The following is an 18350-nucleotide window of genomic DNA, read 5'->3' as shown; positions in this document are numbered from 1 at the left end:
ACTAGAACTGAACTAGAACTGAACTAGAACTGAACTAGAACTGAACTAGAACTGAACTAGAACTAGAACTGAACTAGAACTGAACTAGAACTGAACTAGAACTGAACATGAATATACATGTTGCTGATATCACATTTTATTATCAACCTAGTTTCCATTCACCACGATTTTAGTTACAAACTGATTTCTCAAAGAAACCATTATAAATTAATGTTATTATTAATTAAAAATCATAAATTTATACATAAACTTGTCGTACAATTATTTTTCGTAAATCATTATTAAGAAAAAACTTCAGTAACAGAAAAATCTCTACAAAAAACATAAAACTCATTTACAAGCAATGCCGCTTAATTTTTTTTCATTTGCTGCAGCAAAACAGAAATGACAATCAATGCTAAACATTTACAACTTTTGAACATACACAACATTAGTACTTGTAGTCTCTACCATATAAGATATTCATAAATGAGAAGAAGGAAAAGAAAAAAAGAAACAGAAATTAACAAATCTTTAAACTATAACAAGGAATATATTCAAACGGGCCTCCTCTGTTATAAAATTTATAAACCAGCCCTCTACCTCCTTTGTCTATACTTTATTTAGCAGCAAAGTAAGCAGCTTCTCTTTATAATGTTGCTAAACTTTAAAAGTTTCTTAAGAAATACACGTTCGTTTTTTTTTTTGTTCATATTACTGTAGAGAGTTAAGTGTATGTTTAACTCACACCTCATGCTTTACAATTTAACTCATAATCATTAATTTGACTACAAATGAACAAAAATGTACATATGCAACTGTTGTAGTTATAACAGCAAACAACAGCCACAACAGCAACAACAACTAGAACAACAACAATGACAGCAACTATACTATATCAACAAAATGCAGCAACAATAACGACAACAACCACATCATCAATAATTATTATTACTTTGCATTTGCTTTTTTTTTCTTTCTTAAACATATAAACAGACAAACTAACGTGCAACATTTAATATCTTTACAAAACTTTAGGTAAACTTACTAGAGACTCGACAACATGGGCCTATGTTTAATATTTTTGTTGTTGTTGCTGTTTTTATTGTATATGTGAACTCGTTTATTTAAGTAGAACTAGGATCTTAATAGTCTAAAGAGGAAAATTTGCTGCATTTTACATGCATTAATATGATTCCTTATTGTATGAACGATATTTCTGCTCATAATAACGATTTATATTAATGAGCTTTAAGTTTTTGTATTTTGAGTTGGTTGTTGGCAACTTCTTGGCATACTGCAAAAAAAAAAAGAGAAAAGTAGAAAAAACAAATGTGTTTAGTTTTTAGCTTAGCTTCTTTTCTTAAAGAACTACCTAGAAGAGGTGTCGTGTTTAGTTTATTAAGGCTGTGTTAGATGAATTTGTGTTTGGAAAGTTGAATTTAAGGTTTTCTAGCGAGATATATAAAAAAAAAGTTTTCTGAAATTTTGTTTTGTAAACGTAAAGACGGAAGGACGGACGAAATTAAGCTAAATGCGATAAAGCAATTGAATTCAAATAAACATTAGATAAAAGTATATATTTATTTGTATTTACCAATATAGTTATAATTTAATACTTTGTGGAATACTGCAAGAAAATCGGCTTTAAAAATTTGCTGTAATGAAAATATAAGAAATTTCTTTTTTAAAATGTTTAGGAAGGACGGACGTTTGTATGTAATAATTAAGAAAGATTTTTAAAAATTTTGCAGCAGAGGAATAAAAGCTAATATTGTAAGGGTTTAAACAATGTATTAAAGTGTAGATAAATGACTTTTTTGATTCAATAAATGACCTAGAAACATTTTACAAAACTGGCAACATGTTGCTAAGAGAAAGAATGTTTTGAAATAATTAACAAAATTTAAAAAAATCATTAAAATTAGAAAGCTGCTTGTTATATTAAAATATACCCAGAAATTACTTGTCAACATGTTGCTAAGCTTTATATTATATTGATAACATGTTGCCATTCTGAAAAGAAATCATAAACTTGTTAGCACACATATATATTCAAAACGAAACATTAATTACAATAATATAATGCTATCAACATGTTGATTAATACTAAAAAATAAAACAAATAACAATTTTAACATGTTGCTAAGTAATTGTATTCAATAAAAATATTTGTGACAAAAACTTTTTGTTATTAAAATGTTGCTAAACGAATTATTATCAAAAAATTTGCCACAAAAATGTTGCTAAGCTTAAATTCTTTAACAAAAGTTATTTTCCACAACTTCTAACTATAATTTATAATTCACATTAGACTTTAAATTCTTTAAAGTCTCCTTTCAATTCGTTTTCACTTTAATTTCTGACACTTTAGTTCCATTCAATTTCCTAGCATACTTATTCATTTGTATATATACATTTTTTTCTTGTTGCAGCTTGTTTATCTACTTGCTTATAATCATACCTATATTCATAATATCATCATATCTTATGCATACACATACTTATCTGTACCTACAAACTTACATATTTATATAAAATCATATGGCATAAATATACATACATACCTGCAACTTTTCAATGTTGCTAAAGGTAGATTTTTAAATGGTATATACTCTTTAACGTTTTGTTTGTTGGTCGTCTTTTTTTCTTTTGCTTACCATACATTTCTTTAAATTGTTATGTCGTGTTTGTGTACAAATTATCTAAAATGTTCATATGACGACAAACTTTAGCTTCACAGCCTCCATGTACACGGCAGCAGAGGGGATATTTTGCTAGTCTAAAGTCTATGCTATTCTAAAGTCCTTTATAGCGCCTACATTGGCGCTCATTTTTGCTTCATTACGTTTTTGGTCATTAGCAATTATCATTATCATTACCATACCATTGCGAATGAACATTTAATTTTGTTTTACAACAACCACAACAACATTATACAGAACAACGAACGACCATATTTCCTTTTTCATTTCATTTACGACAAAACAGTATTATTATTATTATTGTTGTTGTATTTTATGTGACTGTGCACCTCTACTTGTGTATGTACATATGTATATATGTTGCAACTTTTAGCTCCACTTGCAGTACGTACTTAGTATGTGTATAATGCTACTCGTAAATCTTCAAGGCGTCTCTCAGCTCATCTTGCTACAAATGAGTTTTAGTTTTAAATTTTGTTTATGGCTAAAGTTGTTATTGTTGTTGTTGCATATATCTTGTTTTTGTTTTCCTTGTTGTTTGCCTGTTTTCTGTTGGCTTTACATTTATTTCCATATAACTGTTAAGTTGTTCTCCTGATGAGCAGCTAATACTTTGCAACTATTTCGATATGTTTATAAACATGTTTGTGTGTAAATGGTGTTTTGTTTTTGTGTTAAATTTGAAATTGATTTTCTTATGCTCTTGTTTTCTTGTTGTTAGTGCTGCTGCTGTTGTTGATGCTTTTGCGCTTTAATTAAATAAGATTAATATGACTGGTTTTTGGTTCACAGCGAAAAGAAAAAAAGAAAGATAATAAAAAACCCAAGACATCAAATCAATCAAATTAGTAATGTTCAAATAATTGCAGAGGTGAAAATTGATATCAGAACTTGATGGCTGTTAAGTGTAGCTAAGTTAAGATATAAAAAAATATTTTAAAATTAACAACATATTGCTAATAAAAATATGGCAAAGATAATAATGAAGAAAATATGTATTGCAGTTCTGAGGAAAATTGTTGGAATTAAATAGTTTGAATATTTAAATATCTTGAGAAATTATGTATAAAATAGATGAGAAACAATATAGTCTAGTCTATAGTCTAGTCTATAGTTTAGTTTATAGTCTAGTTTGTAGTCTAGTCTATAGTCTTGCCTATAGTCTAGTCTATAGTCTAGTTTATAGTCTAGTTTATAGTCTAGTCTAGAATATAGACTATAGACAAGACTTTAGACAAGACTATAGACAGACCATAGACATACCATAGACAAGACTATAGACAAGACTATAGTCTAGTCTATAGTCTAGTCTATAATCTAGGCTATAGTCTAGGCTATAGTCTAGTCTATATTCTAGTCTATAGTCTGAGCTATAGTCTAGGCTTTAGTTCTGTCTATAGTCTCGTCTATAGTCTATATTCTAGTCTATAGTCTAGTTGAAAATATGCTGGACAATATAGATGGGCAGAAATATTTATCTGCTTTTAAATGTTGTTCAACATGTTGCTAGAAATAGTTCTTTCAATTCACTAAACAAGATATATGTTTTGCATCATGTTTCCTGGCAAAATTTATTAAAAATAACATATTATAAGAGAAAAATTAAACTTAAAATTTTACAAATATTATTGCTGGCAACATGTTGCTTTAAATATAAAGTAATCATCCTTTATTCTTTTATATTTAACGAGTTGTTTGTCTAGTTTTTTTTTTACTTTGCATTAAGCTAATTGCAGTAAATCTTATTAAAATATTCCACTTCAACTTTATTATAACTATAAACTATCTAGTGTTGTTGCAAGCCGTATTGCAAAGGAAAATTAAAACCGTTAAATGTAATATTTTGTCATCTAACCTTAAGCTATTGACAGCTTAAACTTAAAGTCAATCTTAAGCACATCTAACTATATTTTTGCCAATAAAACAAGACATAATTTTGTTCTAATTTCTTTTTAGTTTAATTTTTACTACAAACAAACACTAACACACACACACTTCTGGCAAAAAAGAAAAAGAATTAAACATAGTGAAGCTAGAGTGTCATTGTACGCAACATGCAACATAAACTGAAACTGATTAAATTCAGCACGCGCCCTCCAGGCTTCAGCAATGAAAAAATAGGCTTGATCTGCTTTGCCTTAACAACGCGCCATCATCTATTTACTTATAATGCTATAGACTTGGTTTTAGTCACACAGTAAAACAGCATGCAACACATACAACATTTAATGCAAACAACAAAATATTTATAGACAAACAGCCAGTAGAGAGTTGGTTGTAAGTTGAGATAGTAGTAGCCTTGTATAATGTCTAAAGCAATTGCACTAAATTTTTTGTTGTTGTTTTAGTAATAACAACGTTGTTGCTGTATTGCAGCAATATTTCGATTTTTATTTGTTCTGTAAGTTTAGTCCCCTTTTTTTCGTTGTTGTGATTGTTGTTGTTGTTGTATTTGTATAGTTTTATATTAAATATTAGTTAGAATGCAATAGAAAGAAATCTAAAGCTAAGTATACAATTGTAGACTTTTTAATCATTACTTTTCTATACATTTGGTTGTTTTTTTTCGTTTTTTTTTTCTCTCTTTAGTATTTAGAACACACACGCTGCTGCTGTCTGCTGGCTTCAACTATAACTATTTGAATGTTTATAAGTAATTTTGTGTAAAACAAAGTTTTCTTGTGGTCATTTTCGGAAGAAAAAAAGTGGCAGTAGATGCCACACTACCTCAGTTTAGATAGTAGATCTATAAATTCATTTGCTTTAGTATTAGTAATAGTGTTTGGTAAATATAACTAAAATTTGCTACAAAAAAAATTGTTTTTAAACATCTAACAAAATAGCTTTCATGTCATTATGTTGCAATAATAACATGTGTTAAAGCACAAAGTAGAGGCAATATACAAAACACATACACCAACATTACTTTAACCATTATTCAAAGACAACCATATGAAATCATGTTGGTTACTCATTTTTTTACATTATAGCCTCATCATACAAAATTATTCGCAAGACAATTAGTTTTAAGTTTTGTTGTTTGCTGCAGTTAAATTTCCTTATTGAAAATATCATTACTACACATATTTACAGCAACTCCTAGTTGTTGTTCCATGTGCTGCTATTGCTTTAGTAGTTAGCTACAACGTCTAACTAATAGTCTAGTTTTAATGTCAGAATTTTAAAATTATGGCTTTACGTTGTTAGCCTACTGCATATAGTTAAAATCCAGTTTCAATTATTAAAAGTTGTTATGCAGAGCAAATTAATATTGAGCTTCTTCTAATTTCTTTGAAATCAAATTCTTTGAAATCAAAAATAAATTTGTTTAGAGTTTGATGTAAAATTATGATGATTATTGTCGGCTACTGTTAACATTGATAGATTTCCTTTGACTTGATTTAAATCTTAATGTGTACAACAAGTTGTTTATTCTGGTTTTTAGTATTAATTAGAAGAAAATTAACGTTTTTTTTTAAATAATTAAAAAAGTAAATATTTGTTTAAAATGCAGTATAAAACAATACAAATAAAAGCGATCAAGCTCTTCTAGTTTAGCCAGAAAATAGACTTTTATGTTTTCACTCAAAAAATCGTATTTTGATAGGAAATAAAGGTGATCACAGATTTTCTTTCTTTAAGCCCTAGCTCCTCTAGTTTAGCCAGAAAATGGACTTTTACGTTTTGACTCAAAAATCGTATTTTGGTATGAAATAAAGGTGATCACAGATTTTCATTGTTTCGGCCCTAGCTCCTCTAGTTTAGCCAGAAAATGGACTTTTATGTTTTCACACAAAAAATCGTATTTTGATATGAAATAAAGGTGATCACAGATTTTTATTGTTTTGGCCCTAGCTCCTCTAGTTTAGCCAGAAAATGGACTTTTATGTTTTGACTCAAAAAATCGTACTTTGGTATGAAATAAAGGTGATCACAGATTTTCATTGTTTTGGCCCTAGCTCCTCTAGTTTAGCCAGAAAATGGACTTTTATGTTTTCACTCAAAAAATTGTATATTGATAGAAAATATAGGTGATCTCAGATCTTCATTGTTTTTGCCCTAGCTCCTCTAGTTTAGCCAGAAAATGGACTTTTATGTTTTCACTCGAAAAATCGTATTTTGATAGGAAATAAAAGTGATCACAGATTTTCATTGTTTTGGCCCTAGCTCCTCTAGTTTAGCCAGAAAATGGGCTTTTATGTTTTCACTCAAAAAATCGTATTTTGGTATGAAATAAAGGTGATCACAGATTTTCATTGTTTTGGCCCTAGCTCCTCTAGTTTAGCCAGAAAATGGACTTTTATGTTTTCACTCAAAAAATCGTATTTTGGTATGAAATAAAGGTGATCACAGATTTTCATTGTTTTGGCCCTAGCTCCTCTAGTTTAGCCAGAAAATGGACTTTTATGTTTTCACTCAAAAAATCGTATTTTGATAAGAAATAAAAGTGATCATAGATTTTCATTGTTTTGGCCCTAGCTCCTCTAGTTTAGCCAGAAAATGGACTTTTATGTTTTCACTTAAAAAATCGTATTTTGATAGGAAATAAAAGTGATCACAGATTTTCATTGTTTTGGCCCTAGCTCCTCTAGTTTAGCCAGAAAATGGACTTTTATGTTTTCACTCAGAAAATCGTATTTTGGTATGAAATAAAAGTGATCAGAGTTTTCAACCTTTGGGCCCTAGCTCCTCTAGTTTAGCCAGAAAAAGGACCTTTACGTTTTAAAGTTACAGCTTTTTCCGAATCTTCTGGCAACACTGTAAGCAACATATGTACATGTTTCCAAAGTGCTTAAATACATTGACAACTAATTTCTCTCATGTTAAATGCCACTCTGCTTAATTAATTTTTTCTAACATAAAGTTCAATTAAAATTTTCATTTACAATTTACCACTTTGCCTCTGACTTTTTCAGTAAACACCAAAATAAGAAAAACTAACCCAAATTTCTTGGAGGAAAAAAACAAATATTATCTATTTTTCCCCAATAACTAAAGTAAATAAATACTTTCTTCCATATAACCAAAAATAGTCATAAACATTAACTCTTACTCAAGAAAACACAACATGCTACATAAATACCTTTTTAGCTACCAAAAACAGTAAGAAAGCAACTAAAAATTTTTAACAAAAAAGAAAAAAAAAACTAGTTCATTATAAATTCAATAGAATTTGCTAGTTGCTAATAAACTTTCTTAGTTAAATTTGAAAAAAAAGAAATAAAGAAAGAAATAAATAAACCGAAATAGATTAACAACTAACTAAATATTCTACGACTAAAACAAAATATGCAACATTAAGAGTATATCACTCAGTCATTCACTCACTCGTTCAGCGACTGACTATGGACTGTGACTCCCCCACTGTTGCAACAAAGGAAAATATGTATAAATGTAGTCTGAATATTTTTCTGGAAATACAAGTGTTAAGTGCGGCATATAGTATTTGTATCTTAACGTGGGGCAGGATGAGGAGGGTAGTGTGTTTGTGAGTGGTGGTAGTATATTGTTTGTTGCATAAAGACTATTACTTGTGAGGATAACCTCATTGACCAAAGTAACAAACATTGAACATCAAATGTGAATTAGTGCAACACTCAAGTCCACTTCGATATTTAAACTTTTTTTGTATTATTTTTGTTGCAAGCAATCTTCTTCTATTTCTTTTGCCTCATCTAGTTGCTGTTGTTTTTTTATTATTGTTTCTAGTTCTGCATATTTTACTCTATTGACTTCTAGTACAATTCTCAGTTTAGTTGATACGGTTTAACTAATGCTTTAGTTAAGGTTTTAATGTTGTTGCTATTACCGTTGTTGTTGTTGATGATGATGATGCTGTGGCTCAAGCTGATTCTGATGCTGACGACCACAGACGCTGTTGCATGCATAATTTCTTACTTTAATTTTGTACAGCCAAACTGAGAGAGACAGAGAGAGCAAGATACACAATTATAATTTTAAGTTATTGCAGGCCATATAAACACACTTTAAATTTAGAAAAAAAACGAAATATTTTGCTCCAGAAAAAAGCAAAAAAAAAAAACAACGAAAAAAAAGGAACATTGTATGTTGCTAAGTAATTTTTCAGATAAAGCAAAAATTTTGTGGCCAGAAGGTTAAAGAGAAGATGATGGCTTTTGGTTTTTGTTTTCCAAATTATGTCTTGAGATTTAATGTAAAATATGTGTTATGGAAATTGTAGCTTGAATGTACAAAATTAAAAGTTAATAACTTTTAGAATAATATAATTATTATACATATTACATTTAGCAGCAAAATAAATACAAAATTTTAAATTATATTAGGGCAGGGAATTTGTACAAAATCTAATTGATCTTGACTGTAATTCAGACTATATTCTTTGCCATAGATAACTCTAAAGTCTGGACTATTGACAATTAAAAAAGACTAAGACATAAACTATAAACACGTTTTTTCTATAATCTTCACAGGATTATATTATAAAATACAATATAGTGTTTATTATAGATAACTTTATAGTTATTACTATAAATCTGTCTATGCTCAACACTAATCGTCACTCTTTAGGCGAGACTAAAGACCACTTCATAAATCACCCTAAAGCCCAGGTTAAAGATCACGTTATAGTTCAGATTCAATTTAAAATCTATACTAAAAATCAGTCTATATTCCAGACTATAGATCAGTCTATAGTACAGACAATAGATCCATCTATAGTCCAGAATATAGATCAATCTATAGTCAAGACAAAAGATTAGTCTATAATCCAGGCTATAGTCCAAACTATAGATCAGTCTATAGTCTAGACTATAGATCAGTCTATTGTCCAGACTATAGATCAGTCTATCGTCCAGACTATAGATCAGTCTATAGTCCAGACTATAGATCAGTCTATAGTCCAGAATATAGATCAGTCTATGGTCCAGACTATAGATCAGTCAATAGTCCAGAATATAGATCTGTCTATAGTCGAGACTTTAGATCTGTCTATAGTCGAGACTATAGATCTGTCTATAGTTGAAACTATAGATCTGTCTATAGTCCAAACTATAGATCTGTCTATAGTCCAGACTATAGATCTGTCTATAGTTGAGACTACAGATCTGTCTATAGTTGAGACTATAGATCTGTCTATAGTTGAGGCTATAGATCTGTCTATAGTCCAGACTATAGATCTGTTTATAGTCCAGACTATAGATCTGTCTACAGTCCATACTATAGATCTGTCTATAGTCCAGACTATAGATCAGTATATAGTCCAGACTATAGATCAGTCTATAGTCCAGACTATAGATCAGTCTATAGATCTGTCTATAGTCCAGACTATAGATCTGTCTATAGTCCAGACTATAGATCTGTCTATAGTCCAGACTATAGATCTGTCTATAGTCCAGACTATAGATCTGTCTATAGTCCAGACTATAGATCTGTCTATAGTCCAGACTATAGATCTGTCTATAGTCCAGACTATAGATCTGTCTATAGTCCAGACTATAGATCTGTCTATAGTCCAGACTATAGATCTGTCTATAGTCCAGACTATAGATCTGTCTATAGTCCAGACTATAGATCTGTCTATAGTCCAGACTATAGATCTGTCTATAGTCCAGACTATAGATCTGTCTATAGTCCAGACTATAGATCTGTCTATAGTCCAGACTATAGATCTGTCTATAGTCCAGACTATAGATCTGTCTATAGTCCAGACTATAGATCTGTCTATAGTCCAGACTATAGATCTGTCTATAGTCCAGACTATAGATCTGTCTATAGTCCAGACTATAGATCTGTCTATAGTCCAGACTATAGATCTGTCTATAGTCCAGACTATAGATCTGTCTATAGTCCAGACTATAGATCTGTCTATAGTCCAGACTATAGATCTGTCTATAGTCCAGACTATAGATCTTTCTATAGTCCAGACTATAGATCTGTCTATAGTCCAGACTATAGATCTGTCTATAGTCCAGACTATAGATCTGTCTATAGTCCAGACTATAGATCTGTCTATAGTCCAGACTATAGATCTCTCTATAGTCCAGACTATAAATCTGTCTATAGTCCAGTTTATAGATCTGTCTATAGTCCAGACTATAGATCTGTCTATAGTCCAGACTATAGATCTGTCTATAGTCCAGACTATAGATCTGTCTATAGTCCAGACTATAGATCGGTGTATAGATAAGAATATAGTCCAGAATATAGATAGTCCAGACTATAGATAAGTTTATAGTCTAGACTATATATCAGTTCAGATCAGTCTATAGTCCAGACTATAGATCAGTCTATTGTCCAGACTAAAGATCAGTTTATAGTCTGGACTATATATCGATCTATAGGCCAAATGCTATATTTTCTATTAATTTATTAAGTGTTGTTAACTATGTAAACAACTTAACTGCTATTTATTATAAGAAAATTGCAAAAGTTTCAAGTTGCAACATTTTTCTTAATTACAACTTCTCTAAAACATTATGATAATTATTCTAACTATAATTGCTGTAAATTGTTAATGTTGTTTTGCTTGCAACATGTTTTGTTAGTTAAAACTTTTTTATGTGTAATTAATGAATGAGATTGTTATTTTTTTTTCATTTTCCAAATCTTAATGCAACATACTTAGTTAGATTATAATTATGATAATACACATACAATAATGGTTTATGTATTTAAGAACATAAATCGTTTTTCCTGTTTTAAAAAAAGCTTACTTTATGTTTTATTTAAATTAAATAATGTTGTTTTTTTTTTGCCTTAATGAAAATCTATAAATATTTAGTAAGTTGTTGTTTTTTTTTTTTGTGTGTTCTATTGCAAATATACATAAAATTTAGATTATAAAACCAAACATACAAAGATTCAATTAAATTTATTTTAATTATAATGGCAAGTAGAAAGAGAAATATAAAAAAACAACATCAATAGTTTAGTTTATGCAGAGAAATACAAAAAAAAAACAACAATTAGAAATACAAAAATAATAATTACAACTAAAACTATAACAACAAAACGTAAAATGCTGAACAACAATAATTGATCAAAAGTCACGCAATGTTATATAAACAAACTAACACTAACGTTAACTGAAGAGACAAGAGCTCTACTTTATACCTTAGCCACCTCCATTGCTAAATTTTCTACAGTGTGGTTTATTTGCTACTCTGGTAAGGAGAAAGGGAGGGGGGAGGAGGGTGTAAGTATTAATTGTTGTATGTCCTCTAACAATTGTCAACACCCCCTATCCCAGCTAGTGATAAAATTTAAATAATGTTGGGTATTTTTAATTTTTATATATTAAACAGGGATGGACAAGTCAGTACTATATAGATGTTAAAGCTAATGAATTGTACTATAGTTTAGACTAAAGCTTGATCTTAACATAAGCTTGTTCTTGATCTTTAGTCTTAATTAACTAGATTATAGACTATACTATAAACTGGACTGTAAACTAGACTATAAACTAGACTATAGACTAGACTATAGACCATAGACTAGACTATAGAATAGACTATAGACTAGACTATAGACTAGACTATAGAATAGACTATAGACTAGACTATAGACTAGACTATAAACTATACTATAGACTAGACTATAGACTAGACTATAGATTAGACTATAGACTAGACTATAGACTAGACTATAGACTAGACTATAGACTAGACTATAGACTAGACTATAGACTAGACTATAGACTAGACTATAGACTAGACTATAGACTAGACTATAGACTAGACTATAGACTAGACTATAGACTAGACTATAGACTAGACTATAGACTAGACTATAGACTAGACTATAGACTAGACTAGTTAAGTATATAAATAAGTCTATAGACCAGAGACGAATTATAGAATAAACCATAGCCTGGTCTATAGACTATCCTATAGCCTGATCTCTAGATCTGTGGACTGTAATTTATGATAAGTTAATTCCATTGAAAAAAACTTCAACTCCCCATGTCTGATTAAAAATTTATTTTATTTCCTTTTGTTTTTACTGCTTTTCAAATGCGCGCCAAACTGTTTAACGAAGAGCTAACACAACAATTTAATTTCCTTTGTTTTTTGTTGTTTTGTTGAGCTTGCGCATTCGTAACACAAAGAGAAAAAGGGGGAGTATGTTTTAATAGGAATAATATTCGTTAAGCTCTCTTATGAAGGTTTAGCAGAGAGAGACAGAGAGTAAGAGTTAATGCTAGGCTAAAGCTCTTTTGTGGAAATTTAATAAAATAACATTAATGACGTCATTAAGTTATTGCTGCTGCTGATGTTGTTGTTGTTATTGTTATTAATTATAAGCATGCTTAAACATTAACTGCTGGTGTTTTGTTGTTTTGTTTACAAGCTCTTTGTTTTTTGCTGATATATCCCTCTCATTTTTTGACTGTATTGGCTCTTTCTGGCCTTTAAGTAAAGACTCAAACCACCACCATTTACTACCAATACTAAAGCAATTATAATTAAATAATGCATTTATAAGAGGGGAGCTTAGGGCAAAAGCAACAACAGCAACAACAGCAACAATAACATTTATAAGTATATAAACTTATAAAATTAATTGGAGCGTTTTTGTTGTTGTTATTTTAAATTATTACTAATGATGTTGTGGCATATAAAGAGGAGAGCTAATGTTGTGATGATGAGAGCATTAAGGAAAGGAGAATTTGTGTTTAAACAGGAATATTTGTTGTTGTTAATATACATTTCTCTTGTTTTTTTTTTTATTTAGTTTTCATGTTATTAAAACCGAGAACAATAAACATCATAATGAACAATGATTATGAGCTTTTTAAATGAGTACTGATGATAATGATGTTGATGATGTTGTTATATTTGTTGTAAATAACTGGGAGTATGAGTATGTTGCTGTTATTGTTGTTGTAGTTTTGCATATTTTGCATTTTGGGGGTCCCAGTTAGAGAGCAGCGTGCTAGTGTGTGCGTTGTATTATGTGGTATAGTGTGCCTGTGAGTGTGTGTGTGTGTATGTGTGAGTCTCTGGCTGTTAATGTTGTTTGGTTTTTCACATTCATTCAGTCTGTGGACAACGTTTTGTCAGTACGTAACTTAACTACAATATACGAGACGTTTATACGTTACTAATACGTTTGTTTAATTTTATTTATAATTAATAAATAATAAAACTAAATATGAATTAAAATAATGAATTAAAAATAATAAATTAAAATAATAAATCTAACATTATTTTTATTTAAAGAAAAGTGTTAAAAAGAAAAACTTATAAAAATAAATTTTTTTTAAAGTAAAAAAATAAACAAAAAAAACTTTAATTTAAAAAAATATAAAAATAATAAAAACAAACTTAAAAACAATTTTTAAGCAAATTTTTAACAAAATATTTAATAGTATTTTTATATGTATGTTTTATTTAAAAATATTAAAACAGAAGTAAATAAAAAATAAAAATAAATAATTTATTTTCAAAAAAAAAAAGAAAAAAAAATTAAAATATTTTTTTTAACAAATTAAAAAAAAAATTTGATTAAAATTTTTAATTTTCTTAATTTATTGTTCCCCCAATTAAAATTAAAACAATTATCTACAAACTTAACTATATACAACTAAAACATAAAAACAACAACAATAATAATATAAAATATATCATAACAAAAAAAAACAAACTAAAAACAACCAATCAAATTGCAGTAATGATGCGCGTGTATTTTTTCGCAAATTTATAACTACCAATGTAAAAACTAAACTTTAATACACATACACACACATACAAATACATAATAAAATATATAAGAAAAACAACAACATTAATGTTAAAAAGCAAAAAAATAACAGTGAAAAATATAGAAAATCTTTCCCCCCCCATAAAAAGATAATTTCAAATAGTGTTATCAAGTGTTAAAATATAAAATTAAATTTTTCTTTAATTAATAATTAATTGCCACAAAATTAAAAAAAAATTGAGAAATTTAAAAAAAAATTTAAAACAAATTACTTAATGATATATACACAACCTTAATCTCTGTTTTAAATTGACAAGACAACATTGTTAATTAATTAATGGTAAATATGTTAATTATATAAATTTTTAGTTAATTATTTATTAGATTTTTTTGTAAAAAAAATATAATTAATTAATTTTGTTAATATTAATGCCAACAACAGTTAAAGAGTGTAAAAAGTTTTTTACTTACAATTAATTAATTAATTTCATAAATTTGTTTAATGCTAGTTAAAAGTGTAATAAATAAATAAATAAATTAACAAAATATTTTTAATAAAAACCGGGAAGTTTTACAAGAAAAACATAATTAGTTTTAGATTTTAAGGTTTATCAAAAAATATCTGGAATGAATATTTCTAATCGTTGCTTTAGCTGCAAAATAGTCTATGTTACTTTTACAAGCACTTATTTTATATAAATAACTTGGAACTTGTATTCACAATGAATAGAACTCTCTAACGAGAAAAAAATAAAAGTTTTGCAACTAGTTGTACAACTACAGATTATATTCTCTACTTTTGTTATTAAGAACAATAATATCTCTATTACATTGTCACTTTCGGAACTGCTCTTGTGAAAGGATTATAATACCCACAGTCATTCTATGATAGGATCTAGAAGCAGTTCCTAAATCAATGAATAAAACTCTCAAACGAATATTAACCATACAAATTTATTAGTTCTGCAACCTGTACTTAATTTCTATTTTGTCATAAGCAAGTACTTACCTCGCTCTCTTAAGTGTCCTCGGGTAGGTTAGTGATTACCCGAGGACACTTGGTCAAGGTGTGCGTTCCGACACCCGATAGAGTGCTAAGGGTATTTCTTCGGATTTGATGTATTAACGTCTTCCTTTCAAACTAAGCACTTACCGAATTCGCTTACAAAACTTGTCCTCATCCAAAGAAACTAACGTTTAGACGTTGAGTAGAATTCTTTTATTGGTGAGAAAGTAAAAATTCAGAAATATAAATATCCTATGCTTTCTCTTTGAAATTGTCACCTTCGAAGCTGATTTTGTTAAAGGGTTTTATTATCGACACGACTTCTAGATAAATGATCTGAAAGCAATTCATAAATCAATGATTTTCTGTCGAATATGTCACTCTTAGAACTAGTTTCACTTTTTATTTAGAATAGTACTGGAACAAGTTCCTTTTATCGGTTATTTTCGTTTGAAATGTTTAAGAATTGTACTAAATAGGGGATAAAAACTGAGGAATTACATTTGTTTCAATTATATTTTTAATGGTGACATCAAAGGCAAGTATATAAATAACCTAGGCATTGGTTACACAGACTTTGACACCAGTAGAAATCATCACAATCAAAGATTAAACATCAAATCCCTATGTTAAATTATATCCAGATTTATTGGCATCATCCGAGGAATCCGATTAATAACATAACTACAGAATTTAATGCAGGAAATATTAGACGTTTTTGGGGGATGTATGTGAAACTATAAACTTATTCTCAAATCAAATCCCTTGCACAAGAGGTGCCTTCGAGAATCCCGTAGTGGCGTGGTTTCGAACCAAAAAACGAGATTTGGGAAGCCGTGGTTATGCCTCTAAATGCTACAACTAGTCTGGTACCACAATAATCATTAGTTCAATGGATTTCACACATTCTGGTTAGAGTAGAGGACCCTTCGAGAATCCACTAAATACAGAGATTCAAATCCAAATCACAAGATTACTTTGGGAAGCCGTTACGGCTCTAGATGCTAAAACTGGTGATATTTTATAACTAGCGACTATCAGAGTTCCTGTCTAGTGAAACAGGAATCAGTTTGATTTCTCACATTCTGTTTAGAGGAGAAGACCCTTCGAGAATCTCTTGGAGGTGAGAATTCGAGTCGAAATCTCGATATTACTTTGGAAAACTGGTTAAGCCTTTAAATGCTAAAATTGCTGATATTTTAAAACTAGCGATGATCAGAGTTCCTGTCTAGTACCACAAGAATCAATAAGCCGTAGGATTTGTAACATTATGGTTAAAGAAGAGGACTCATCAAGAATCCCTTGGTGACGGGTATTCGAGTCAAAATCTTGAGATTACTTTGGGAAACCAGTTATGCCTTTAGGTGCTGAAACTGGTGATATTTTATAACTAGCGACGATCAGAGTTTATGTGTAATACCACAGGAATTAATTGGCCGTAGGATTTGTAACATTCTTTTTAGAGGGAAAGACACTTCGAGAATCCCGTGGTGATGGGGATTAGTATCCAAATCGCGATAATACTTTAAGAAACCCACTTGGCTCTGGATGCTGAGCCATAGTTCTATATAGTGCTATAGTTGTATGACTTTGGTCGGTTAGCGGAGTTTGATTCTTTTGGCAATTTATATTTTTATATCGAAGTCCTGGTGGGATCACTGTGGCAAGACACTAAAAAGTTTGACACTTTAACCATAAGGATTATAGCGGTTGGTGAACCCTATAATAGCCTTTCGTTGTTAAAATAGAACCAAAGAAAGGAAAAAGACGGGGATTCGAACCAAAATCGCGAAATTTCTTTGAGAAACCGGATGCTGTGCTATAGTTCTATATAGTACTATAGTTGTATGACTTTGGTCGGTTAGAGGAGTTGGATTTTTTTTTGGCAATTTATATTTTTATCGAAGTATCGAAGTAGTGGTGGGATCACTGTGGCAAGATATTCAACCATTAGTTTTATGGCCGTTGGTTATTTCTATAATAGCTATTCTGGATTTAATTAGGACCAGCTTGTGGACAGGTATACGCGATAAACTATGACTTTCGCAGATTTTCATTTTTGACAGCTGAATTATTGTTCTCAGGGCGAAAAAAGACAATTGAATGATATTAAAGTATTCAAAGTCTATTGTTAAACTTCAAAGATACTCTTTATCGGAAGATTCTGTTCGCTATGAAATTAAACTTTCTTGGGACCAGTTTAGCTTTAAAAGAGAAGTTGATTTCATATAACGTGTTACAGGAACAATTCCTGTGATCTTTAAGGATACTAAACAAGCTGTTGCTTAGTTCAGTGTTAAAAGCATTTAGTTTGTACTAAAAACTAGAATAATCTTTGAAATGATATGCCGTCGGTAATTTAGTTTTATTATGTTAGATACACTAAGCAATAGATAACTTGGCTGCGTTTCAAATTTGTAATATTTAAAGGACATTTTATTTTAGTTTGTATGAACTAAACAAAAAGACCTTAATTGAGAACTTAAGGTCTTTTCTAATTAAATTTATTTTATTAATGGTTTATAAAACAAATTATATGTTATTTTAAAAACGTTTAAATAAAACTTTGATTGTCAGTATGATGTTGGTTAATCAATATTCAAAACAACTTTTTCATAATTTTGTAATAATAAAAAAAAAACTCTAACTCATGTAATACATTTTTAATTTATGTTTTTAACAAATCAATAAAACATTAATGATACTTGAGACATCATAAATTTGTGTTTTTTTTTTTATTCAACATTATTTTTATTATTATTATTCTTGTCCAAAAGCAAACAAAATCATAATAATATTTTTTTTCTTATAGCTAATTAATACAACTTATAAATATAAATTAAATGATAATATATAAAAAAAATATTACAACAAAATTAGATATAAAGCAGAAAATCTTATATAAAAATTATAATTACAAAAAATATTATAGAAAAAATAAAATAAGCAACACCGTCAATGACATGCTTTTGAACTTT

The 18350-nt window shown here is 29.2% G+C and overlaps 1 protein-coding gene across 3 annotated transcripts in view; it reads left to right on the top strand.

The window, feature by feature from the left end:
- Positions 1-18350, top strand: part of LOC111677146 (serine-rich adhesin for platelets) — a 224837-nt gene that overhangs the window by 91230 nt on the left and 115257 nt on the right. For 2 of the 3 annotated variants that reach the window (XM_046954749.1, XM_046954747.1), the window contains exon 1: positions 14519-14706. The exons of the other annotated variant lie outside the window; for it this stretch is intronic. The gene's annotated coding sequence lies outside the window, so the exon portion shown is untranslated. Of the gene's footprint in view, positions 1-14518; positions 14707-18350 lie in introns of those variants that run through there. 3 annotated transcript variants of the gene reach the window in all.

Source organism: Lucilia cuprina, chromosome 6 (genome assembly GCF_022045245.1).
Source record: "Lucilia cuprina isolate Lc7/37 chromosome 6, ASM2204524v1, whole genome shotgun sequence".
Lineage (NCBI taxonomy): Eukaryota > Metazoa > Arthropoda > Insecta > Diptera > Calliphoridae > Lucilia > Lucilia cuprina.
The sequence above is the reverse complement of the archived record's forward strand: the minus strand, read 5'-3'. Positions and strand labels throughout refer to the sequence as shown.